The sequence below is a fragment of the Pteropus medius genome, unplaced genomic scaffold, assembly GCF_902729225.1.
Source record: "Pteropus medius unplaced genomic scaffold, Ma_sr-lr_union100, whole genome shotgun sequence".
NCBI classification, from domain to species: domain Eukaryota; kingdom Metazoa; phylum Chordata; class Mammalia; order Chiroptera; family Pteropodidae; genus Pteropus; species Pteropus medius.
In genome coordinates, this window is record NW_024345600.1 from 4,491,767 (window position 1) to 4,518,396 (window position 26,630).

The following is a 26,630-nucleotide window of genomic DNA, read 5'->3' on the forward strand; positions in this document are numbered from 1 at the left end:
TCTCACTTCCACAAAAATCCCAGAAAGGCTGTATAATGGAGGTGGAGTCAACCCAAAAAGGGAAGTCATTAAAAGAGTGAGGTTCCCTTTCACACTTATGTTTTCTTCAATACAAGACATAAACCAAGCAAAGGAATTGAGAAAAATTCACTACAGATATACAAAATTAAGGGGAAATATTAACTCATATACTGTTGTTGGATTGAATATTTCAAATTTCTGCACTTTGTTTTGGACTACGACCCAAGCAAATTCTGTGTGACAAATGTAAAAATAGTGTTGTTATTGTTGGAAAAAAAGAAATTAGAAAAGGTTGCAGTGCAAGTGACTCTTCTAAATATAGGATTAAAAAAAATGGAGAAATTAAAGTATAACTACTGTGAGCAAAATATTGAAACCTGACCATAAAGTGGATGGGAAAAAACAAAATGAAAGCCAGAAAAGAAATACTGTGTTTAAGGTTTCAAATATTGCTCACAGCAGAGGCAGAATAGTCAAAGTTTCTTCTCAGGCAAATACATTGAAAGCTCAGTTACATACTTTAAAAAGTTCTCCAGAGTAAGAGGATCATGCAAAAGCTCAGGAAGTATTGAAAATTACCAAAGAAAAGGCACAAAAGAAGCAACATAAAACCTCTACATCCAAAAATGCACATTCAAAAGTCCATTTTACATGTCGATATCACAATTCTAGCTCAGGTTCCCTTCCATCCTGGGTTTATTTAAAACCGTAAAGGTATAGGAATGAAGAAAATGACCCTACTCTAAAGACAGGACTTGAGATAATGTGGAGTGGCAAGATGGCACTCAAGCTCCAGTCTTGTCGAAACTTTACCTGCTTAGCAGATGAGGCCACTTCAGAGAATTTAGAGTCCCTCAAAAGGCCCTGACGAGGCCAGCAGTGAGGTTCAGGACACAAATGAAGTGCTTGTGCCTGGTGAGCAGAATGAATCACAGAGACTGGGCAAAAAGGGCAGCAAAAGCAACATCTATGTTTATGTGTCCCTAAGTCAAAAGAAATCTGACTTTTCCAGTGTTTTGGTATGTAGCATTGATAGCACAGATGATTTGAAATCCTCCAACTGAGTGTAGTTTTTCTGAAAGCTTTGATATTCCTCTATGCTGTATGCATTAACCTTCCACCTCCTTCACGTCTTCCTCCTTGAAGAAAGAGAAAAAATTCACTAATTCCTTGAAAATGAGTCTTTTCCAAAAACATCTCTAAATAGTCACACCAGATGGCAGGACCATATTTGTAGTGGACATTGTTTAGCACAAGATATATGGCTTTCCTGATGGCCAGCCTGTATTCTTACTACAACTGTGAGCTGGAAAGATGACAGCCTTTTAGTTCTAGGGGATGCCCATATTTCATGGTTTGGGTCTCCAACATCTTTCCTTGCTCTTTTGCAACTGTCTCCCTTTTTAGAAAACTTTCAGTCATGCTTTAATAAAAAGGGAAAAGGCCTGTATCACAAGGTTATTGCAGAGGCAGCTAGGGCTGCCAAGCAGCCGACCCTCGAGGTACAGGCTCTGTTGACACAATATGAAACATGTACATGGATAGTCAGGTAGGCAAGAAACATTGGAAGGCACCACGGATTTTCTAGCCTAGTTAGCAGTAACTTCAATAAATAGCTTGGCCAAATTGGAGAGAAAAAGTACACTCAGTTGGCTGCTTTTTTATACTTACCTTACTGCCATTTTTAGATTGAAAACTAAACTGAACAAGCAATCAAGTTTTGTCTTAAGGAAGTGAAATTTTAGCAGTATTTTTCAGTTTTGAAGTCTAAAACCATCCCAAGGCATAGGAGCTATAGCTTCAACTGAAAATGAATTTTTGCAAGGACTGTTAATTGCCATTTGTACTTAGTATTGTGTGTACATATATATACACACACATGTACATATACGTGTGTATACACATACACATGTATATGTATACATATATTCATATATGTATATGTGTGTGTGTATATGTGTGTGTGTGTGTGTGTGTGTGTAATATGGCCTGTCACTATGTGACACGGGTTGCATATTTGGGATTGCAGTAAGAGCTGGTGAGCTAGGGGAAATAGTGTGGATATAATTTAATGACTACTTGTTTTTTAACTAATGAACAATTAGCCTTCTTATGTGCATAATGGCACACAATGTTGATACTTAGGTTTTCGACAAACTGAGATGCTTCCTATACAGTTGCAGAGTAAAGAAATAGCCCAGTATTTGGAATTAAGGCTGGGTAGGTTTGAATGTCACTCTCTCCTTCATCCAGTGAGGATTTAACAAAAACTTTAAAACTTCTGGTTTGGGAGTTTAGATAGATTAGTCTTTGGATATGTAAATAGTTGATTGCTAAATTTTGTCAGATATCTCTCAATTGGCTGTTCCTAAAATCTTAGAATTCGTCTTGGTAAATTTTATTTTGTGAATTAATTGTCATATGTATAATTTTTGCATTTCGGGTTTACCTAATTTGATACTTTAAAAAAATAATTCTGTTTAAGGTATTTGATTGTAGGTCAGAAAATGAGAAAATGTAATTGTGTAATGCTCTAAAATATAAAAAACAAACAAACAAGCTGTAAATAAAGTAGACTAAAAAGAACACTAAAGTAAAATAGGCAAAATATAATTAAATAATGTTTTATCAAACCAATTTTAATATTATTTCCATAATTAAATGTATCTGATAAATAATTTTGCATATATTGTCTAGAAAGCACTTGCATTTTTTTCTAATGGAATGGAGAGCAGCAATAAAATTAGTCATGAGTATTACGGATTCTACAAATGGTAAAATAATAATTTATAAGACATTATTTCAGCTATAAATAACTCAAATTTGAGTAAGGGTGTCAGATATAATAACAATAATGGAAATAGGTTCAAAGCGCAAACTGAAAAAGAAAGAAAGACATGGTCATATCGACTGGGAGACAGGAATGAACAGCCAGAAAACTCTTTTCTGTAAAAAGATGCTTAAATTATGTCCTAAAATATGAGAAGGACTTTGTCAAAAGGAAAGAAGATAAAGGGATCATAGAACTTAAAAAACAGCACATACAAAAGAATAAAAGCATGTAAAAACATAAAAAATATATAGCTCATGATGGTATAAATATTGTCTGGTGTTAGTGGTACACCAGAACTGGGGAAATCCAATCTTCCAAGGAGAATCCAGTCAACATGTGCACACTGACTTCTTTCCATTTCGTGGGCAAGCCAAACCTCTTACATGCATTATTTCTTCTGCATTCCCCCTTCTTTTTTTTACTGAGCTAACATTATATATAATGTTTCATTTAAACACCACTTCATTAGGAAAAATTACTCTAACCTTTGATTATTTGAGAAAATAGGCACTATGGTAATCTATACTTTGAAGATTGTAATTCATACTCTTTGTGATTATTTATTGTTCATCTTACTTGCTAGTCTTAATATATCACGGATAGAAACTGTGTCTTCTTTTTCAACAAGACATCCACCAGCCCCTGACAAATGGTAGGTACTCAATTTTTTGTTATTGTAGTATTGTAGTAAATGTTGTTGGTAATACTATTATTGTTGCAGAAGTAAACAAAGGCTACATGAAGAAGGACATTATAATCCATGGTAAAAAATTTGAACTTTATATTGAAGATATATAATGACATCAAGTGGTTTTAAAAATAAGAGTATCAAGATGTTTTGTGTATTATCTATATTACCTTGGTGGTAATATTGAGGATGATTGCAGACAGGGGTGGAAATAGAAATAATGGTAAGAGTAAGTGCAGCAAAAGTAGAATGTTATTTCAAAAATCTACTAAAAGTATGAGCCTAATTAAAAAAATGGTACTAGTGCAAAGGTAAAAATCTATTTTTCTCATCTTTATTGAAATACAATTCAATGAGTTTTTTTTTCAATTATAGTGGCATATAATAATAATATACCAGTTTCAGTTGTATAGCATAGTGATCAGAGATCCACATAACTCACAAAGTAATCACCCCATTAAATCTACTACCCTTCTTCCCTCTTACATATTTATTACATTATTAACCATCTTCCCCATGCTACACTCTACATCTCCATGTCTATTCTGCAACTATCCATTTGTATCTCTTAATCCCTTTGTCTTTTTCTTGTCCCCCCAATCTCCCTCCCATCTAGTATCTCTCTACATATTCTCTGTATCTATGAGTTTATTCCCATTTTGTTGTTACTGTTGTTGTTGATTTCGTTCCTTAGATTCCACATGTACATGAAATTATGTGATATTTGTCTTTATCTGAATGAATTCATTCAGCATAATATCCTCTAGGTCCATCAAGGCAATATCTTTTTCCATCCCTTTCCTTTTGAGGGTATCTGAAATGGGGAGCATGGACTGAGGAAAAGAAAGAAGACAGACAGAATTGCAGGAGGGAGCACAGATTCAAGCTGTGTCCCCGAGTTTATTTAGAACACACTACTTATAACATCGCAATGAGAAAACAGCAGTCAAGACCCAAGGTTAGCCAGATTACTTATCTAGTAGAACAATGAGATTCTCACAACTCAGAACTCTCTGCTAAACTGTAGCAAGGAATTTGCAGTGATTGCTATGTGAATAGTTACCTCCCGGTTTTTCCCAGCGCTTTACAATCTCAACTTCTTACATTGTTGCCAAGTACACAAATATCCTTGTTTCTTGTTATACGATTTCACATGTCCATAAGTGACTCCCCACATGTGTCTTTTAATCTGAAGTGAGTTTCTTGTAGGCAGCATATGTAGGGGTTTTGTTTTCTTATCCATTCAGCCACTCTATCTTTTGATTGGAGTACTTAATTCTTTTCTATTTGAGGTACTTGTTGATAGGAATGTAGTTATTACCATTCTTTATTTCTGTTTTTGATACATGTTTTTTCTTCTTAAAGAAGTTCCTCTAATATTTCCTGTAATACTGGCTTGGTGGTGATAAATTCTTTTAGCTTATTTTAGTCTGGTAAGCTCTTTATCTGTCCTTCGACTCTAAATGTTAGCTTTTCTAGATAAAGTAATCTTGGTTGTGGATTCTGGGTTTTCATCACATTGAATATTTTGTGCCAAACCCTTCTGTTCTGCATAGTTTCTTTTGAGAAATCAGCTGCCATTCTTATGGGAGCTCCCTTCTATGTAACTAACTATTTTTCTCTTGCTGCTTTTAGGATTCTCTCTTTATATTTTACCATTGGCATTTTAATTATGATGTGTCTTGGTGTGGGCCTCCTTGGGTTCTTCTTTCTTGGGACTCTCTGAGCTTCCTGGAGATTTATGTCTATTTCCTTCACCAGGTTAGGGAAGTTTTCCATCATTATTTCTTTGTATAGCTCTTCAACATCTTGTTTTATTTCCGGTACCCCTATGACACCGATATTTTTACATTTAATAGTGTCCCATAGGCAACTTAAATTATTATTATAGTTCTCGGCTTCTTTTTTCTTGCCATTCTGATTGAGTGTCCTTGGCTTTCCCATCCTCTACATAGGTCATTTGATCCTCTCCTTTATTCACTTTATTTATTACATTTAATATACTTCTCATCTCAGATAATGTGTTCTTCATTTCAGACTGGTTCCCTTTTTGATTTCCATTTCCCTTATTATGTCTTTATTCTCTTTGTTGAAGTTCTTATTGAATTCATCTACACTTCCCATAAGTTCATTGAGCATTTTTATAACCAGTGTTTTGAACTCCGCATGTTAGATTGCTTGATTCCTTATATCCGGATCTCTGCTCTGTTCTCTCATATGGTTCCTGCTTCTTCGTCTTCCCATTTTGGCTGCCCATTCTGTGTCTGTTTCTATGTACTAAGCAAAGCTCTTAAGCTTCCCTGTCTTATTATTGTGGTTTTGTGTGATAGGTGTCCAGTGGTACAGTCCTGAGAGGGGTTAAGCTACAGGCCAAATTTAGCCCATGCCTCTAGCCCTCCAGGGCCACCTGTTAAGATTCAGCAAGCAATCTACCAATGCTGTGCTTATAGTTGCCTCAAAAGGCCACACCAGAAATTGAGGCCAACTGCCATCAGTGTGAGTCTAGGCGCTGCTCAGCAAGGGGCACCTAACTAAGTAAAGACACACCTGAATGTGGTTTGGGTGGGGCTGTGAGTTGGGGAAGGCAGAGTTTCAGGGAATCCTCTGGGTGGAGCGACCTCTGTTATCCAGTTTGATGACATCTCTGTTATGGTGACATTGTGTCTGCACACTGGAAGTGGAGAGGGCTCAACAGAGGAACAAGGGATACCACCAGCACTTCTGTACAGAGCAAGTCTTGCCTCAGCCCTCAATTCAACAACTCAGTGTCCCTCTGTAAGTCTCTGGTGCCCCTTGCGCAGCCAGGCAGGCACTGGTGCTCAGAGTGAGCAGGTCTGTCACCATGAAAGATCGCTTGTGGACATGGCCCCTTTAATAGGCGTGTGCAGCTGCTGGCTGCCGCTGCCACTGCTGCAGGCCCCTCTCGCTCAGCTGCTCTGTACCAAGTAGCCTCACATCCAGGCCCTGTTCTACCTTCTGCTGTTGCAGGGTGATTTCTTAGATTTCTCCTTAGTTGTATGGCTTGTTCATCTAGATCCCAGGCGATTTTCCTTGCTGTTTGCTCCTTGTTCCTGTCACAACTTTGATTTGGTTGCCAGAGGGATGAACAGAGCCTCTATCTATGCCATTTTTTTTCTCTCCCACAAAGATAAAAATCTTAATGAGCAAAAAATTTCTGCTTCCATTGAAAATAAAGAAAAAGGAAGTGTTTTTATGGTCTTACTTGAAACAACAGAAAAACAGACAAAATATGTGAAATAACGATTTTCAAGACACTGGACATCAGCCAACAAAGGATAGTGATCCATGAGAGATGAGAAACTAACAAGTTGAGTCCCATGACTGCTTTAGTTTACTGCCTTAGGTTTCCAGAACATGGAATAGGCAACCCAGACAGTCATCAAAGTCCCTGAACTGGGAAGAAGAAGCTGAGAATCTAAGAGACGAAGGTGGCTAGAGTTTCCATAAATGAGTCCCATAGAGGAGAGAGCTAAGAGGGGTTTGGGGAGAGAGACACAGAGAGAGAGAGGAGGTGAAGAGAGGAGAGGAGAAGAGAGAGAGATAAATGAATGCAGTGGAGATCTACAGAAGGTACCTTTGTGTATTCAGTTGAGTACTGAGCCTGGGGAAAGAATGATGAAAGGTTTAGAGTTAACACTGCCCAGCACTCACACAGGGCCAAGTAGAGCCAGGAAGAGTAACTGTTTTATTTATCCAATATGGAAAACTGACAAAACCATGGGGCATTGGGTAGAGTATACAGAATAGTCTTGCCATAAGGGTGGAGAATAACTAGCTCTAGACTAAATGCTGCCTTGATCCCACCAAATAAGTCATAATGGCAAGACCCCAAATATCAAATTGTTATTTAATAACAAAACAGTGTCCTAGACTAAACCTTAAGAATGTTTAAAGAAATTTAAAAAAATTTAAAACCTAAACATAACACTTATTAATATCTATGCTCCCAATCAGGGAGCCCCGAAATCTGTAAAGCAATTACTAACAGAACTAAAGGGAGAAACAGACCAAAACACTATTGTACTAGGAGACAAATACCCCACTGTTGGATATGGACAGATGATCCAAATGGAAAATTAATAAAGAAATAACATCCTTAAATGACACATTAGACCAACTGAACATAATTGACATTTACAGAGCCTTCCATCTCAAAACAGCTGCTTATACATTCTTCTCTAGTGCACATGGAACATTCTCAAGAATTGACCACATACTGGGACACAGAGTAGCCTCAACAAATTTAAGAGGGTTAAAATCATACCAATCATATTCTCCGATCATAATGCTTTGAAACTAGAGATCAACTGAAAAAGAAATCAGAAAGAACCACAAATACATGCAGATTAAACAACATGCTACTGAAGAATAACTGGATTGGAGAAGAACTAAAAAGAGAGATCAAGAGATACATAGAAACGAATGATAATGATAGTATAACATATCAAAATTTTGGGGACGCAGCAAAAGCGGTCATAAGAGGAAAGTTCATATCATTACAGGCCTACCTCCAAAAACAAGAATGAGCCCAAATAAACAACCTAATGCTTCATCTTAAAAAAACTAGAAAAGGAAGAACAAATGAGGCCTAAAGTCAACAGAAGGAAAGAAATCATTAAAATTAGAGCAGAAATAAATGAAATTGAGAACAAACAAACAAACAATAGAAAAAATAAATGCAACAAAGAGCTGATTCTTTGAGAAGGTTAATAAAATTGACAAATCCCTGGCTAGACTCACTAAAGAAAAAAGAGAAAGGACACAAATAAACAAAATCAGGGTCGAAAGAGGGGAAATTACAGCAGACACCACAGAAATACAAAGGATCATACAAGAATACTATGAAAAAGTATATAATAACAAATTTAATAATCTAGAAGAAATGGACCAGTACTTAGAAAAATACAGTCTTCCTAGACTGGATCAAGATCTGAAAAATCTAAATAGACCGATCAGCAGTATGGAAATTGAAACAATCATCAAAAACCTTCCAAAAAGTAAAAGTCCAGGACCAGATGGCTTCACCAGTGAATTCTACCAAACATTCAAAGAAGATTTAATACCTATTCTTCTCAAACTCTTCCAAAAAATTGAAGAGAAGGCAATACTTTCCAAATCTTTTTCTGAGGCCAATATTACTCCAATACCAAAACCTGGTAAAGATAATACAAAAAAAGAAAACTACAGACCAATATCTCTCATGAACACAGATGCAAAAATCCTAAATAAGATACTAGCGACATTTTAAAAAGATTACACACCACGGTCAAGTGGGCTTCATCCCAGAGGAACAGGGATGGTTTAACATATGCAAATTGATTAATGTGATACACCACACAAAGGGTAAGAAGACAAATGGAAGAATATTATTATAAAGTTTATACTATATGTAAAGTGGTAAAACATCTTTTGAAGGTAGATAGATGATGATGAGCTAAAATTGTATACTGTAAATCTAAAGCAGCCACTAAAATAACAAAACAAGGAGTTTTAGCTAACAAGCCAACAAAGTAGATAAAGCAGAATCATAAAATATATTCAATTAATCCAAAAAAAATTTAAAATGTGTAGAATAAAGGACAAAAAATAGATGAGACAAATAGAAAACAAAGAGCAAGATAATGGATTTGGACCCGATTATATCTACAATGACCTTAAATATAAATAGTCTATGCACACCCAATTAAAAGGCAGAAATTGGCAGACTGGATTAAAAAGCAAAATTCAATTATATGATGCCTAAATAATATAAAGACCCTCTCCCCAAAAAATAAACTAAAAGTGAAATGATGGGGAAAAAATGTTGTGCTAAGACCCATTAAAAGAAAGCCAGAGTGACTATATTAAAATCAGCAAAAGTGGATTTCAGAGGAAAAAATATTTCCAAGGATAAAGAAAATCATTTAATGTCAAATGGGTTCATTTGAACACCACCATCAATCAACTTAACCTAATCAAAATGTATAGAATATTTTATCCATAACAACAGAAAATGCATTATTTTCAAGAGCACACAGAATGTTTCCTAAAGTAGATAATATTTTTGGACATATAAAAATTATCAACAAATTTAATATCTTCTCTAATACAAAATACCTTCTCTAATCACAATGGAATGAAATTAGAATTCAATAATAGAAATATCTCTAGAAAATCTTAAATATTTGGAAAATAATTAGCTTACTTTTAATAATCCAATGGTGAAATAAGAAATCAAAAAGAGAATTAGGAAATATTTAGGAATGAATGAAAATAAAATACAACACGTCAAAATTTGTGGGTTGTCTTTAAAATAGTACTTAAGGAGAAATTTATATTATGACTAAGCAGGGTTTATCCCAGGAATATAAGGTTAGTTTAACATTCAAAAATCATTTAACAAATTCATTGTATTAAGACACTTAAACAGAAAAAAATAATTCAATTAATTTGATGTAAAAAAGGCTTTCACAAAATGTAACACCAATTCCCACTAAAAACTCTCAGCAAACTAGGTATGTAAAGGGCACTTATTAAAAACCTACAGCTAAAATCATACTTAATGTATGATTAAGTAAAAGACTGAATGTTTTCCCCCTAAGGCCAAGAGCAAGAAAGAAAAAAATAAAGAGCAAGACAAGATGTTCACTTTCATCGTTTCTATTCAACATTGTACTGGAGATACTATCCAGTGTAATCAGGCAAGAAAAATAAATGAAAGACACTCATATTGAAAAGACTGAATAAAACAGTCTTTAACTGCAGATGACATGATTGTCTGTGTAGAATATCTGATGGAATACACAAAAAACTACTAGAACTAATAATTGAGTTTAGCAAGTTTGCAGGAGATGATCAAATACAAAAATTAAGCAACAAAAATTAGAAATTAACTGAAAAAATAAATTTTGTTTCTAATAGTATACAACTTATACAAAATACTTGTGGATAAATCTGACCAAAATGTGAAAGTTCTATACACTTTAAACTATGCAATAATGCTGAGAGAAATTAAGGAAGACAAAAATTGGAGAGATATACTGTGTTCTTGGGTTAGAAGACATTATTGTTAATATGTCAATGCCCCCCAAATTGATTTATAAATTTAATGAAACCAAAATCAATATCTCAGTAGGCATTTATGATAAAAATTGGTAAATTGATTTTAAAATTTATTTGGAAATGTAAAGGGTATAGAATAACCAAAACAAAATTGAAACAATGAACGAGTTGCAGTAACACTAGTCTATTTCAAGATTTTTTATAAAGCTACCATAATGAAGACAGTGTTGTAGTAGCATAATCAAAACATATATGAACAACTTATTTTTTGATAAAGGATACAATATTTTAAATAAATGGCACTGGAACAATTAGTTATTCATGTGTATTAAGGTGAATTTCAATCCTTACATCATATGCAAAAATTACTTAAAATGAATGACAGACAGAAATCTAAAAGCTAAAACTATAAAACTTTTAATAGAAAACAAAGGAGAAAAATCTTTGTGACCTTGAGTTAAGCAAAGATTTCCTAGATACAATACCAAAAGCATCAGTCATAAAACAACAATTTGATAAATTGGACATAATGAAAACTTAAAACTTTTGCTCTTCAAATTAGCAAAGGAATGAAAAACTAGCCACAAACTGGGAGAAAATACTTGCCATTCATGCAAGTATATAAAGGGCTTATATTCCAAATTTGTAAAGAATTCTCAAAACTCAATAACAAGAAAACAATCAACCTTATTCTAAACAAAAACAAGAAATTTGTATAGACACTTCACCAAAGAATGTACAGGATTGCAAACAAGCACTCAGAAAGATTCTCAAAATCATTTGTCCATAAGGAAATGTAAATTGAATCCACAATGATATACAACTAGAGACCTATTAGAACGTACAAATTACAAAGACTGACTACACCGAATGTTGTGGAGAATGCTGAGGAACCAGCTCTCAGCATTGGAACTTCCAGCAGTCTAAATGAAGGTTTAAATGATGTAACCACTTTCAAAATCAATTTGGCAGATTTTTAAAAAACGGTAAACAAACTTTTCAGTTTTCACTTAAGAGAATTGATAACATATGTCCATTTAATGACATGTTTTATTTGGAATAGATAAAAACTGGAAACAAGCCAAATGCCTTCTAACTGGTGAATGGGTAAACAAGCAGTGGAATACTACTCAGCATTAAGTGGGGGAAAAAAATAAATTGCTGATACATGCTATAAGAGGAATGAATCTCATACTTTGTGACTGGAAGCAGTGGCTGCTTAGGAATAGATTGGGAGGGGTGGATAGGAGGGATTACAATGGGGATAATTATGATGAAACTTTTGGGGGCAATTGGTTTGTTCATTGTCTTGATTGTGTCAATGGTTTCACAAGTATACACATATATCAAAACTAAAAAATTGAACATTTTAAGTGTATACAGCTTAGTGTATACCAATTAAAGCTGTTTAGAACATTATAGTGAGCAAGGATTGGTGGTGAATGAAGGAAAGGGAGAAGTCTAGCATAAGTCCCATATTTCAGGCTTACAATACATGGTAAAGGACAAACACTACAGTGAAAGCCAGATTTGGGAGAAACTGAAGATGTGAAAAATTTGAGTGGATATGGAAGTTAGAAGATAATCTGGTAGAAAATCTGACTTTTTCATTGGCCTGAGCATGGCAAATAGAAGAAGGGAGAGGAATAGAGAAGGAGGATGGTGCCAGATTTTGAAACTCATATTGAACTTTGGAACAGATTTTGGGCTTGTGAATAAAGTCATTGTGCTTATGTTCCCATTGTATCCCTTCTCTAAATGAATTCATTAGCTTTGTCAGAATCATTTAGTGTTTTTAAAATAAAATAAGTTTATTTCTGTGTTTAAAATCTTATAAATTTCAGGTTTATAATATTATTATATAAATCATGGAATGAACCCATGCCTTTTTCTTACTCAGTCTTCCATTATCCAGCCATAAAGTATATCTGTGTCTTATTCCTAATTTGCCTAAGATATGGTCTCTTTGTAATACTGAGCAAGCTCAAGTTCAATTTCCCCCCTTTTAAGGCTCTACCAATCACTGAATAAACAGTCATATCAATTGTTTAGCTTTCTGTTGCAGTTCATGGAGAATGGCCATCTAGACCAAATTATCCTTTGTGATAGAGTGCCAGGACTCTCTTGGATCCAAATTCAGCCTTTCTGGAAAGTTCTTCCATCCTCATATCTGATTTTCTTCCTCTCAAATCCCCAGAGTGCAATGTTCTCTGATTCTTTGGCCTTAATTAACTCATTATTCTTTTTCTCAGATTATTTCCCCTTAATATTCTAACATTTTGAGTATAAGTTTCAGTTACACCTTTGCAAACTCATTCTTTACACTGAACATTTAAAGTGTGGTTGTTAGCATAATATAGTTCATTCTGATTGTGTCCCATAGTTTGTTGCAGGCTGTTTATTGACTAACAGTTCACTTTGATTTCACCATACTTTGATTTCGTTACCCAGTTCTTGTAATTGGACTTCTCCTTTGTTCATGCCTTGTGACAGACAGTCTGTCATGTACCAGTTTCAGTAATTTGTTCCAGACAATCTACTTATGCTTCACTTACATCTTGATTATCTTCCCGAATCAATGAGTGCTTCAAGACTGGGGGTCCTGCTTTCCAATAAATATTTATGAGACAGAAGCAATATATTGTCTTCATACGGTTTTACCATCAGCTGGAGACTCAATATCTTTCTCTTTACTCCAACAATTGCTACTGCTAAGTAACCTAATGTCACAATTTTGTGGTTTAGGACTGGTCTCATTTACTCTGTTATGAGAGTAAATTGTTTTTCTACATCATGTAACATTATAAATTTCCCTACACATTTACGATCCCTCTGAAAATTATCATTTGTTTGCCTTTCATTTGCTCTTAAGCTAGTCAAATACAACCACACTCTATGTATACAGCAGCTATCCAATACATGTTATGGATAATGTCACATTTCTTTCTCATTGTTCACAATCTCCTTTTGCTCTTTCTCCACATCTCCTGTAATATAAATTATTTGCTCTAAATCTAAACTCTGGTTTTATCTCCAGTAGCTTAGAGTTCATTTAGTACTTGACATCCTCAGTATTTAATATTTGAATTTCCCAATGTTCTTAGCTTAGACTTACAACTCCAGCTTTTCTCTTTTTAAGAAGTTTATATTTACTATTTTCTTTTTCTCTCGCCCAACTGAACACAATACAATATGGTTTCTACTTCATATTTTATATTTTTGCATTTAATAAATATATTTAAATGTCTGCTCATGTCAAGTACTGTTAGTCTCTTGGAATACATTATGAATTAATTTACTCAAGGTTTCTAATCTCATTGAACATATAGTCTAGGAGGAATGATAGACATAAAAGTAAACTAATATAGTACTCTACATAATACAGAGGGAAAGAACACAACAAGTGGATTTAACCTCCTGCAACCAATTCTGGAGGATTTATATGACATCCAGGAGGAACTGTCCTTTAAGCTGAACTCTGAAGGATAAGTTAGAAAGCTACAACGGGAGAGTAGAAGATTGCCCAGGCAGAAGAGAAAGCATGTTTGCAGTCTACAAGGTAAGAAATAGACTGGTGCACTGAAGAAGCAACAAATCCAGTATGGTTGAACATAGAAACTGAGGATGAGATTGTCATTTGTTGGGTTCAGAGGCAGGGCAGAGATAGATGTCACAGAACACTTAAATCCATGTTAAGAACTTTTCTTTAAGGTCATTAAGAAGATTCTGCATGGTAACAAAAAGGATAGTAATATGATCAAATTTCTGGGTTTTTTAAAATTAAATTTATGAGATGACATTGGTTAATAAAATTATGTAGAATTCAACTGTACAATTCAATAATATGTCATATATTTATTGCATGTGTGTTCACCACCCAAAGTTACGTTTCCTTCTGTCACCATATATTTGACCCTTTTACGCTTATCTACCCCTCACCCATTTTCCCTCTGGTTACCGCTAAACTATTGTCTGTGTCTATGAGTTTCTGTTTGTTTGTCTTGTTCATTTGTTGCTTTCAGTTTTATATCTTACATGAGTGAAATTATATGGTTCTCAACTTTTTCTGTCTGATATTTTGGTTAGTAATATTTCTTTGTAAAAATTTCTGTTTTTAACTGTTACTCTGGATACTTTACAAAAAGATCTTGCAAAAGGGCAAAGGTAGATGTAAGAATGATAGATAGAAGGCTCTTATAATGTTTAGTAGGAAATGACATATGGTATGAATGATGGACTGTAGTGGTGGGTTCATCAGTGTTTATTCATAGAAATAAATGACGGACTAGCTAGCTAGCTAAATAGATAGATAGATAGATAGATAGATAGATAGATAGATAGATAGATAGATAATATATACATGTATTAGTAATGACAATATGCCATAGCCCAAGAATTATTATTAATTCAATTATACTTATTTGAGATCCAAGAATAAAAGATGAAGAAAACAAGTGGAAATGGACAAAATAAATGTTGGTAGTCGAAAAGAAATACTTTGATGATTGATGATGAAGGGTTAGAGAATTCAAGATTATGGACTGAACAACTGATAATGTTATCATTGACTGTGGCAAGGAACACTGGAGGAAGGGCAGATTTGTAATGAAAGGCAGTGAGTTAAAATTGGGCATGTGATGTGTGAAGTCTCTGAGACATGCAAGAGGAGGCAATGTGTAAACAATATACAAGCAATTTGTCTTCACGAAGGAGAAATTTGGACTGGAGATGTAAGTTTGGGCGTATGAAAATGGCAAATGAAGACCGAGAACTCAAAGAGATCACTTACCACAAGAACATGGGTGATGATGAACATTCAAGAAACTCCAAAATGAAATGGTTGGGTAGAGAAAAAAGTTTTCAAAAGAGACAAAGATGGAATGCTCATATATATATGAGAAAATCCTCGAGAGTGGGGCTCTATACTCATGAAGAAGATATTAGAAACAAAAATAGAAACCTGTCCATGTGTCTAATTATAGTGACACATCAAATGAGGACTGAGAAGAGTTTTTTGGATTTGTTATGTAGAGATCAATAATCAATTTGGTAAGAAGAGTTTCAGTGACGTGATTTAAAATTTTTTTTTCTGTGAAATATGAATAAGTGACATAGCACAGATTGTGGTAAAGTGAGCTGAATGACAGGACTGAGAGCCCTGGTGAGGATTGAGACAATTCTTTAAAATGGTTCTTATCTGCTCAGTTGTGTCATTTTTTTTTTCCCCCAGCAGTGATTATAGCCATGGGAGATAAACTAGATGAGAAATAGGAGCAGAGCAAAATCCAACTATAATGTCTTTCTGGGTTACCCACTCAGAACTTCCCCATCATTTGTAAGAATTCATCATTTTTACTAATCCTGGAAGCAATTACACTGTAATTCTACCAAGAAAGGGGTACTTCCCATATTTTCTATCTCATTTTTTTTTTTTAAACCGATCACAGTGTAAATGACTTCTAGTCCCTGTGAAAACATTCTAAAGAAATGCTAGAGATGAGAAGTTCTTCTTTTACTCTTTACTGGCCACTGCAATTTCCAAGAACAGATACAGTAAAAGTTTGACTGAAAAGAGAGTCAAAGGTTAGTGGTTTCTGAAGGTGAAACAATACATGCCTTGAAGAAATATTAAAAAGTTCAACTTGTGTCATTTTAGAAATTAAGGACAAGGAAGGTAATTTTAACTTATCATCAGACAAATGAGTAGAAAGAAACAGCAATCTAGAGCAGAAGAAAGCCTCTACATAGTTGTGTTGATTTCAGTCCTCTATTGTCATAGCGCATGCGTATATAGCTCCAATGGCACCATCCAGAAACAAGAAAAGATTTATGGATTTAACCGTTTTGTGAGAAGTGAATGGAATCATCATAAACATGAACTTGAATTCTGGACCTGACCGTCTGAACTCATAAAAGGAGGAAGGAGAAGCATCAGTCCTTCCCTTCTGCTACAGTACTTGGAAGATCAATTTAAATCCAGGCATATATAAAGTTAAAAGGATCAAAAAGTAGAATATAAAAGTAAGTCATTTTAAAATTAGGTTCAATAAATAGTGAAGGAGTAAGTATGACTACAGTGGGGGAAACAGTGGGCTGACCAAATAAGAGAGACAATAAAACGGAAACATAGGATATGAGGAAGGAGTGGAGTGCAGTTGTAGCCATCAGATGAGATTGCAGGAAAGAGGGTACTTCCCTTGGTTGGTCAAAATATGCCGGTGTTATACATGCACTAGAAAGCAAGACTGCCAGTATGAGTGAGTTACCGGATAGGGTAGTCAGAAGAGAAAACGGACATTGCAGTAGTTTTTTCACTTCCTGAAAAATCATCAAGTCTGGAAAATGGGTATCAAAATTGAAAAGAATTAGACCTTTTATTTAAAAAATAAGTAAAAGCCGCTTAAAATTCAGTTACTGAACATGAGGAAGGAAAACATATTCCCAGAGAAAAAGAGGAATAGTAGATACCGAATTTGACACGTAAAGAAGAAAGAGAAGGAAACTAAGGCTTTTGAGGAAAGTCAAGCCAGTCTGGCCTACTAACAATTGCAGATGTCCCATTCTTTGCTCTGGTAACGTGTTGTACATTTTCTGGCATGCTGCCTCATTTAATACTTTCTTCATCTTCCAGATAAGATTGCTGATCCTTAAATAAGTTAAATGGCTTACCCAACATTGTTTCTAATGTAGAACAGGATTGAAACTGACATTTTGACTCTATGCCCATTTTCCTTTCCATTTAAGCATATCTTATCTCAGAGTTAGAAAACTCTTTGAACTCTTTTTTTAAAAGATCCCAGAAACACTTAGAATAAGAGAGAGGAAATCGCACAGTGACTTTCCATCATGAAGAACACAATCTCAGAGACCAGAAATTTACATTTAGGATGAAGAAGTTGAAAAGAGGAAAACATCTGAATTCCAAGCAAAACTTAAGTCCTTATAAAAGTGCCAGTACAAATGGGCAAATATAATCTGGTGGGGTTCTGAAATATTTGTATCTTTCTTATTGTTAATGCTCCAAGTATAAGAATGTTATCATTTATTTATGATAAAAAGAATCTTTTCTCTTATTGTCTCTAGAGAAAAAATGTAATGTTAAGTGACAACCAAACTTATTTTTCCTATTGAATTCCAAAAGTGGTATGCGAGCAGTATGTTCATCCTTGTAAAATTGATTTGTATTTTGTCAGCATAGAGATGAATGTTTTCATACATGGATTTTTTTTTTTTTTTTAGGAGCGCAATGTTCTTCCCTTTTTGAAAGCAGCTGTTTGCGAAAACAAGGAACATCACACTGAGTTACTTGCGGAAAACCTCAGCCTTTCATAACCATAATAAGAATTGGGTACAAAATATACGCAGTGTAGACTTTCTCCCATGTATTTATAGTTTAATCCTTAAATCCAAAATATTTAAGAATTCACTTGTAGGAATAGGTAATAAAGAAACAAGTGAACAAGTATGCCAATATTAATATGCAATTATTTAGAATAGTGAATTTTTGAAGCAAGCATGTGTCCAATAAGAGGAGAAAGTTGTTAATAAAATTTAGAATATCCATTCAATGGAATACTTTGCAACTGTTAAAAAATAATGTCACTTTCTGTGGACTGACTTAAATCTATGTAAGAAAAGCAGGATACAGAATATTATAATATGATTACATTTTACAAACATCGGCAAATATTTATATTTATACACACATCTATGTACATACTAAAAGTTCTGAAGTGATCAAACAAAAATCAAATCACACTTTATTTATGAATGATCTATACTATACGTTTTATTTTTATATTAAAAGTATAAGAGTATCTTTTTAAAACATCCTCTGGCTCCCTGACTACTTTAATTTATCTATTCATATATCTACTGAACATTTAGGAGATGCTAGTCTCTAGATAGATGGTATAAATTTATAGATGAACAAGACACCATAAACAAGAAAATCAACTGTAACGGAATGTAATGTAGGTTTTGATGGCAGCGTATATGGATACCTTGAGAACATGGATAAGCATCTCCTAACTAGACATAAAGGGGCTCACGAAAACTCTGTCCTGAGCTAAATCTGAAAATGCATCAATAGTGGTCATGCAGATAAGGGAGGAAATACTTCAGTCACAGATATAACTGGTGCAAAGGCTTTGAGGCATATGAAAATACGACACACTTGGGACCCTGGAAGTAGTATGAGTAAAATAGAAGTTACCTAAAGATATGGAAGAATTTACATTAGGAAACTAAGAAAAAGAGGACAAGCAAGGAGTCTTGACTTTGTATGGAAGATAGTGTGGATTTAATGAGTTTAGTGAGAAAAATATGGTTTATTTGAAAGATAACTCAGAAAGAGAATAAAGAACAACATGGAAAGCAGGATAGGCATCCTAAGTGGGCACAAAATTTCCACACATTTAAAATCAACTTTCCTTTTAATACTCCAAGATTTCAATTGAGCCATTACCTGTAGTCCTGCAAAGAATTCAGTCCCCATGCCTAAAATTTCTGAAACTCTCCAGTGGATGTTTACATGTTTTGATTATTTTTCAAACTACTCATCCTACCTTCTTTAGGATCACCTCTATTCTCTTGTCTATGCTTCTTCCTAATATCACTGCTACTAGTTTTTAATCAATATTTAAAGAAATCTGTAGGAAAACAAAATATAAAATTTTTAATTGCTTATCAGATAGTGCTTGCCCTTGTGTCCATTAACCTTGCCCTGTCACAGTGGTTCTCCCAACATTCTGCCATGTTTCTGGAACTTGTTTCTACTCAAATCAGAGACCTCTCTCTAATATTACTTCTTTATTAGGTCCCAGGGCTCCTATGAGTAAGAAAAATAAAATAATAATAATCCTGACATCCACTGAAGAGAATTCTTTTGCTTTATTTGCAGAGCTTTTCCTACTAGGTAGCTAAGTGTCTTTAGCTTTCATAATCAGAGAGTAAGTAATTGGTTTTTCCAAACAAATGAGCCCTTAAAGATGATTTCTGTGATTCCTAGAATGTTGAGATAACTATAAACAGCTTTTAAATCAGTAATTTTTGCTGTATTCGCTATACAAGTGAGTCAAGATAGCAATATTAAGAGTGAGTTAAAGCAGGGCTGGTGCACATTGAGAGGAGACTATAGTTAACAGATATTAGAATAAAGAAGAAAACAGACTTGGTTAATGGATGAGGATGCCAACAGAGTAATGGATGACTTTGAAGTTTTGTGCCAAGCAACTAGATTAGAAGGGAATAAGGTTTGAGGGATCTTCAACATGACTGCAATTGCTGGTATATGAGTTTCATTGTATGTTTTAAAGCTTTATATGAAATTAAGATTATTCTGGAAAAGTCAGTCCCATGGGTCTGGTATTATAGAGAGAATACTGAAAAATAATGTGAAAATCTTCAAGTACGGATAAAAAGAAAGAGGAATCATCAATATAGTTCATGACCTATTAATTAATTCAATTTACAAATACAGAGAAACAACTGTTGTGGCCGCCAGCCCCTGATAGACACATGGACCACCAGAAACCAGTGAGTTATAGGAAGCATGCTCTTTATTCAGCCAGCAGGGTCTGCCAGGGGTACGCAGACCTCAAATTAAGCAGCCCCTAAATGTAGAGGTACAGGGTTTTTAAGCCCTAAATCCCATTCCTCATTCCGTCTTAAACACAAAGGTCTATTTTTCCTCTATTTACTAACTGTCAACCCACAGGTCGGTTGTGCAAGCGGGGGTACAGAAGCAGAAAGCTTATTGTTAGAATGTTATGTTCCCATGGGTGATGACCTATGTTCCCATGGGCGATAGCCAAGGAGTAATTAACTAGCGCACAACTATCCAAACAGTAACCACAAAATGTCATTTGATAAAAAGTAAAAATGCCATGGGTAGGTTAAAGAGATTTTTTATTGAACAAAAGTAAATTACTGTAATTATTTTGTGATAGCTTTTATGATCAAAACAAAGGACATTCATTATGTTGACCACCAAACCAAGAACTTGATTTAGATGCTAGAAAAAAATTTTTAGAGAACCAGTGTTAACGGCCAATTAGGAAATAAGACAAGATGGACTGCTATGTAAGTCTGAATGAAGTATTTCTGGGGATTGGCTCTAATTCAGATTCAAACTCAGCTCTGACTCTTTGTGCACAATTCACTTCATAAAGAAGATAAACAAGGCAATCTGAAATAGGCATTAAAGTCTTTCAGAGAAACTTTCTTAACCTACGTATCTTTAGCCATTACAGAATGTAAAGAAGGAAACTCCATGGATTGCCAATATGGATTCAAGGTTTCCACTGTCACATGAAAAAAAAAAGTTGATGGCAAAACCACCAATTTTCAGCTCTTCTGACCAAACTTTTTGAGATCATCATTAATTCCTCTCTTTCTCCCATATCTCATACCCAATTCTTTAGGAAATCCTATTTGCATCACTTTAAAAATATATCTATGTCTATTATTATTATCACCCTGGTCAGAGTCACCATTATCTATCTCATGCTTAGAATCCTGCCTCTGCCTCCTAACTCTCTTTATCAGTCTCAAGTGTCTATTCTTAACAAGATAACTAAGGTAACCTTTTACATTTTAAATCAGATTACATCATTCCTTTATTGAAAATTCTCCGAAGACTCCTTATCTTGCTCAGAGTAAAAGATGAACTACTTAAAATAGTCTATTAAGTAGTCTATAAATAGACTAACCAGAAACCACCACCACCACCACCACCACCACTCTCCTTACATTTCTGAATCTACTTTGACTCTTTCCCACTGATTAATCTCCACCCATACTGGCCATCTTGCTGTTCCTCAAACACACCACACCTGGTGCTGCCTTGGGGGTATTGTACTATGTTCTCTTTGTCTAGAACATTAATTCCCTCACCCTCTTCAAATCTCAACTCAGTTCCTCATCCTTATATCTCCACCATTGTGTTCATTTTCTTTTTGTCTACAGAATTTTCACTTTCTAACCTGCAATATAATTTACTAATTACTTGGCTTATTTTTTCCTGGGTATCAGTCTCTCCCATTCCCCATTTGCTGCAGCTGAATATATGCTTTATATTGAAATGTTGGTATATAATTACTAATACTAAACATAAAAAATATAATTTTATTGCAAAGCCATCTCTTAATGAAATGAATTAGACATTTCATTTTTATTTATTTATTTATTTTATTTTTTACGCCTACAGCACCTGGTCTTCCTAGGTGGTCTCCCATCCAAGTACTAACCAGGCCCGACCCTGCTTAGCTTCTGAGATCAGACTGGATCAGGCTTGTTCAGGGTGACATGTGAATTAGACTTTTTAACTTGTATCTGTCATAACTGATGTTATTTATTACCATAATCTACAAGATTATGGGTTCAGAAACTGAGAAATCTTGTTCAGATAAATAACAGAAGTAAGAGTGGAAAAAGGTTTGTTATAGCAATGCCATTTGATTTGTTGAACTCTTTTTGAGTTAAGTGCCCCAAATCATGTAATGAACTACCATCAATAATTATTATTAATGATGAATCAGCTAATAGCATCTCTTAATATAAATCCCTTCAATTTTATTAAAAACAAAGAAATTGAAACATTGTTTCAAATGTATTTATCACCTGTAGGTAGAGTAATTCCCTTTCTAAACATGTGCCAGTATTTTATGTTAATTGAAACACTGGAGTTTACTATACCCCAGGGAAGTGAGCTATAATAAAAGTGAGAAAGAAAGATACTCATAGTTCTGTCGTAAAGTAAAGCAAAGACAATTGTAATGGGGGAATTTGGAAGGAAGAGATTTTAGTAAAGTACATACAAAACTGAAGATCTGGACAATGATTCTCTTTAAGCAATCTTTGCCAACATGACTTTCAAAAATATCACAAAATGTTTATGACCTACTAATTCTACTCAATCAACATGACTGTCATGTGCAAGGACAATGAATGTTTTAATTACATAATGTTTTAGAAAATGAACATTCACACACAATGCCCAAAATTATTTAAGAAACAAGAAACATAAGTTACTAAGAAATACATGGGAAAGCAGAACAGGGAGGAAAGCAAGGGTGACAGAAGAAAATGTGTCAGCAGGACTACCGGGTAAGTCCTTTTGGAATCAGCAAAACTAAGCATGAGAGGAAATGCTGAGTTTATTATTTACAAGAATTTGTGGTTGAATTTTTCACCTCTTGCCATGTTTTTTTGTCCTTCCCCAGTCCTCCTTCCCTGGCTACTGTCTCTAGGGTTAGCAAGGGAAGGAGAAAGTAAGCATGAGGAGGAAGTAAATTTGGATGAATAAGGGCATGTAGTCAATACAAGGGCTATGACTTCTTCCTGAATAGAGAAAGGAAATAAAAACGTTCAAATCTGAATTGCAACAATTAAGATGAGTGTTGTAATGTGCTCAGGAAAGCTCATATGATTCAGAAAGCTATGACTGACTTGAAGAACTAGTAATTTTCCATGTCATATTTTGTTCTTAAGAATATGTTGTGAACTACTATTTAGTTGACCTGACTTGAATGTTATTGGACTGCACAGACATAGGGGATAGGAAAAGAATGGTAGAAACGGTTGTGTGGGACATGGGGTCAGAGTAAGACTTTCAGGCTGTTCCAAGATCTGAAGACATTAAGGTGCTCTTTCATATACATACTTCAAAATAAAAATATATTACAAACACAAGTAAGGAAGTCCAACAAGATTCTAGATTATTTCCCAACAATTACTCCTTCAAAGGTTTGTTTTTATTTAAAATATTAAATAATTTCCCCCAAATGCATTCAAACACAATAATTTAATGGTACACTAAGCACATGCTTAGTCTTTCTGTTTGGTAAGCCTTTATGGGGATGGTAGTCTAAATATTTGAGTGTGTTGTGTACGTGCACATCTGTTTCTCTTCTTTGATTCCTATAATTGAAATTCACACATTCTAATTTAGCAACCCCTGCTGCTTCATAACTTTCCTCTCTCTTGGATTTCCTTTTTTTTTTCCCCTGGGCCCTCCCTTAAGTTACTCTTTTATATTGCCATTTGATATACTCTGTCCTTTTATTTACCTCCTATCTTCTTTCTCTTTCAAATAGGTCATACTCCTGTTTATAACACATCTTGAATTTATTCTGTACAGCTTGTTTACCACACTTCTTTAACTCTTCTAGACCTACAAAAACTTGATTTACCAGTGAAAGTAACTTGTTTCCTGTCTACTTTCTCTCTAGCCTTAGACTGTTCCATAACTATGTTTCAAGAGAGAGATGACAATGAGTTGACCTTGTCCTATATTGGTGATCCTCCACATTATTCCAAACTTATAGTAATGATATTAAGGTTAAATAAGGCAATGATAATAAAATGCTTACTACACTGTCTGAGACTGTTTAGACAAGCATTAAAATGTAGCTCTTATTGTTTAGCATGGAGTAAGTTGGGAGAGATTGAGCTGAATATGAAAGTTTTATGACATTAATATGCACTTCAATTTTGTTTTCTTCTCACTTTGTACATTAGGTTTAAAGACCTATGGTCAAACTACAAACAATAATCTTAATTCCCTGGGGAAGGATTTAAACCAACTTCTGCAACATAAATAATGAAAAAATATAAACTCTGAAAATTAAAAAATTTAAATATTTTGCTTCCTCTAGTCCCTCTACACCTTGCAGTGTATTTGGTTTCTAAAATAAAGACTTTAAAATGTTGTTACTATTGCTGTTATAATCACTTATTTTTCTTTAGGTTTCTCATTTCTCTTTCAAGGATTATTTATTATATTTACATAGTTTTGTAACCCAAGGTAAAGAAAGTATTTATACTTAATTCCCATGTTTAATTTGATTTGATGCTCATCATTATCCCTACAACATTTTTTTAGATTTTTAAAAAATTACAATTTACATTCAGTATTATATTAGTTTCAGGTGTGCAGCATAGTGGTTAGACATTTATGTAACATAAAATGATCTCCCTGATAAGTCTAGTACCCCTCTGACACCACACATAGTTATTATAATATTTTTGACTATCTTTCCTAGGCTATATTTTATATTCCTGTGACTATTTTGTAACTACTAATTTGTACTTCTTACTCCCTTCATCTTTTTCATCCAGTCTCCTAACCCTCTCAACATGGCAACCATAATTTTCTTCTCTATATCTGTGAGTTTGTTTCAGTTTCTTTGTTCATTTATTTTGTTTTTTTATATTCCACATATAAGTGAAATATTTGATGTTGGTCTTTCTCTATTTGACTTATTTCACTTAGCATAATACCCTGTAGGTCCATCCATGTTGTTGCAAATGGCAAGATTTCATACTTTTTATGGCCGAACAATATTCCATTGTATACATGTACTACTCTTCTTTATACAACTGTCTGTCAAAGGACACTTAGGTTGCTTCCATATCTTGACTATTGTAAATATTTTAATGAACATAGGAATACCTAGATCTATTTGAATTAGGGTTTGGATTTCTTTGATTAAATACCTAGAAGTGTGATTACTGGGTCATAAGGTGGTTCTATTTTGAATTTTTTGAGGAATCTACATACTGTTTTTATAGTGGCTGCACCAATTTGCAATCCCACAAACAATCCACGAGGGTTCCTTTTTCTTCAAATCATTGCCGACATTTTTTGTTTGTTGATTTTTTGATAGTAGCTATTCTGACAGGTGTGAAATGATATCTCATTATAGTTTTAATTTGTATTTCCCTGATGATTAGTGACATTGAGCATTTTTTCATATGTCTATTGGTCATGTGTATGTCCTCTTTGGAGAAATGTCTATTCAGGTCATCTTCTCATTTTTAAAACAGATTTTTTTTTGGGGGGGTGCTACTTTGAGTTCCTTGCATATTTTGAATATTAACCCCTTATCAGAAGTGTCATTGGCAAATATTGTCTCCCTTCAGTAGGTTGGCTTTTCGTTTTGTTGATGGTTTCCTTTGCTATGCAAAAACTTTTTAGTATGATGTACTCTCACTTATTTTTTCTTTCGTTTCTATTGCCCAAGGAGACATAACCCCAAAAAGTATTACTGAGAGCAATCCCAGAGAGTTTACTGTTTTGTTCTAAAGGTTTTATAGTTTTGGTCTTACATTTAAGTCTTTAATCCATTTTGTGTATATTATTGTGCATGGTGTAAGAAAGTGAACTAGTTTCATTTTTTTGCATGTATCTGCCCAGGTTTCTCAATACCATTTATTGAAGAGACTGTCTTTACCCCCGTTGTATATTCTTCCCTCTATTGTCATAGATTAATTGACTATATAAGCATGGATTTATTTCTGAGCTCTTTATTCTTTTCTATTGATTTGTGTTTGGTTTTATGCCAGTACCATGCTGTTCTGATTACTATAGCCTTGTAGTATATTTTGATATCAGGTAGCATGATACCTCCAACTTTGATCTTCCTTCTCAAGATTACTTTGACTATTCGGGGTCTTCTGTGGTTCCATATAAATTTTAGGATTATTCTAGTTCCATGAATAATGTCATTGGTATTTTGACAGTTATTGCATTGAATCTATAGATTGCTTTGGATAGTCTAGACATTTTAACTATGTCAGTTCTTTATATCCATGAACATGTTATATAGTTCCATTTATTTGCATCTTCTTCATGTTTTATAATTTTCTGAGTATAGGTCTTTTACCTCTTTGGTTAAATTTACTTTTAGGTATTTTACTTTTTTAATGCAATTGTAAATAGGATTGTTTTCTTAATTTCTCTTTCTGATAGTTTGTTACTGCTATATAAAAATGCAACCAATTTTTTAATATTAATTTTGTATCCTGCTGCTTTAATGAATTCATTTATCAGTTCTAATAGATTTTGGCGGACTCTTTAAGATTCTCTTTACAGACATACAAAAATTGAGGGAATTCTCTAATATAAGACCTGCACTACAGGAAGTACTAAAAGGGGTCAGCTCACCTAAAACAAAATGACAAAAAAAAATACATAATTAGGAGTAAAGTGACTATCAGGCAAATAGAAGCAGAGGAGTGCAA

General features: G+C 34.2%; 1 protein-coding gene and 1 pseudogene across 1 annotated transcript in view; one reads left to right on the forward strand and one right to left on the reverse strand.

Moving 5' to 3' along the window:
- Positions 1-21,804: 21,804 nt before the first annotated feature.
- Positions 21,805-21,923, reverse strand: LOC120611824 (uncharacterized; annotated as a pseudogene).
- Positions 21,924-22,678: 755 nt separating this feature from the next.
- Positions 22,679-26,630, forward strand: part of CLEC4E (C-type lectin domain family 4 member E) — a 64,229-nt gene continuing 60,277 nt past the window's right edge. The window contains exon 1 of the mRNA XM_039874322.1: positions 22,679-22,712. The gene's annotated coding sequence lies outside the window, so the exon portion shown is untranslated. The remainder of the gene's footprint in view (positions 22,713-26,630) is intronic.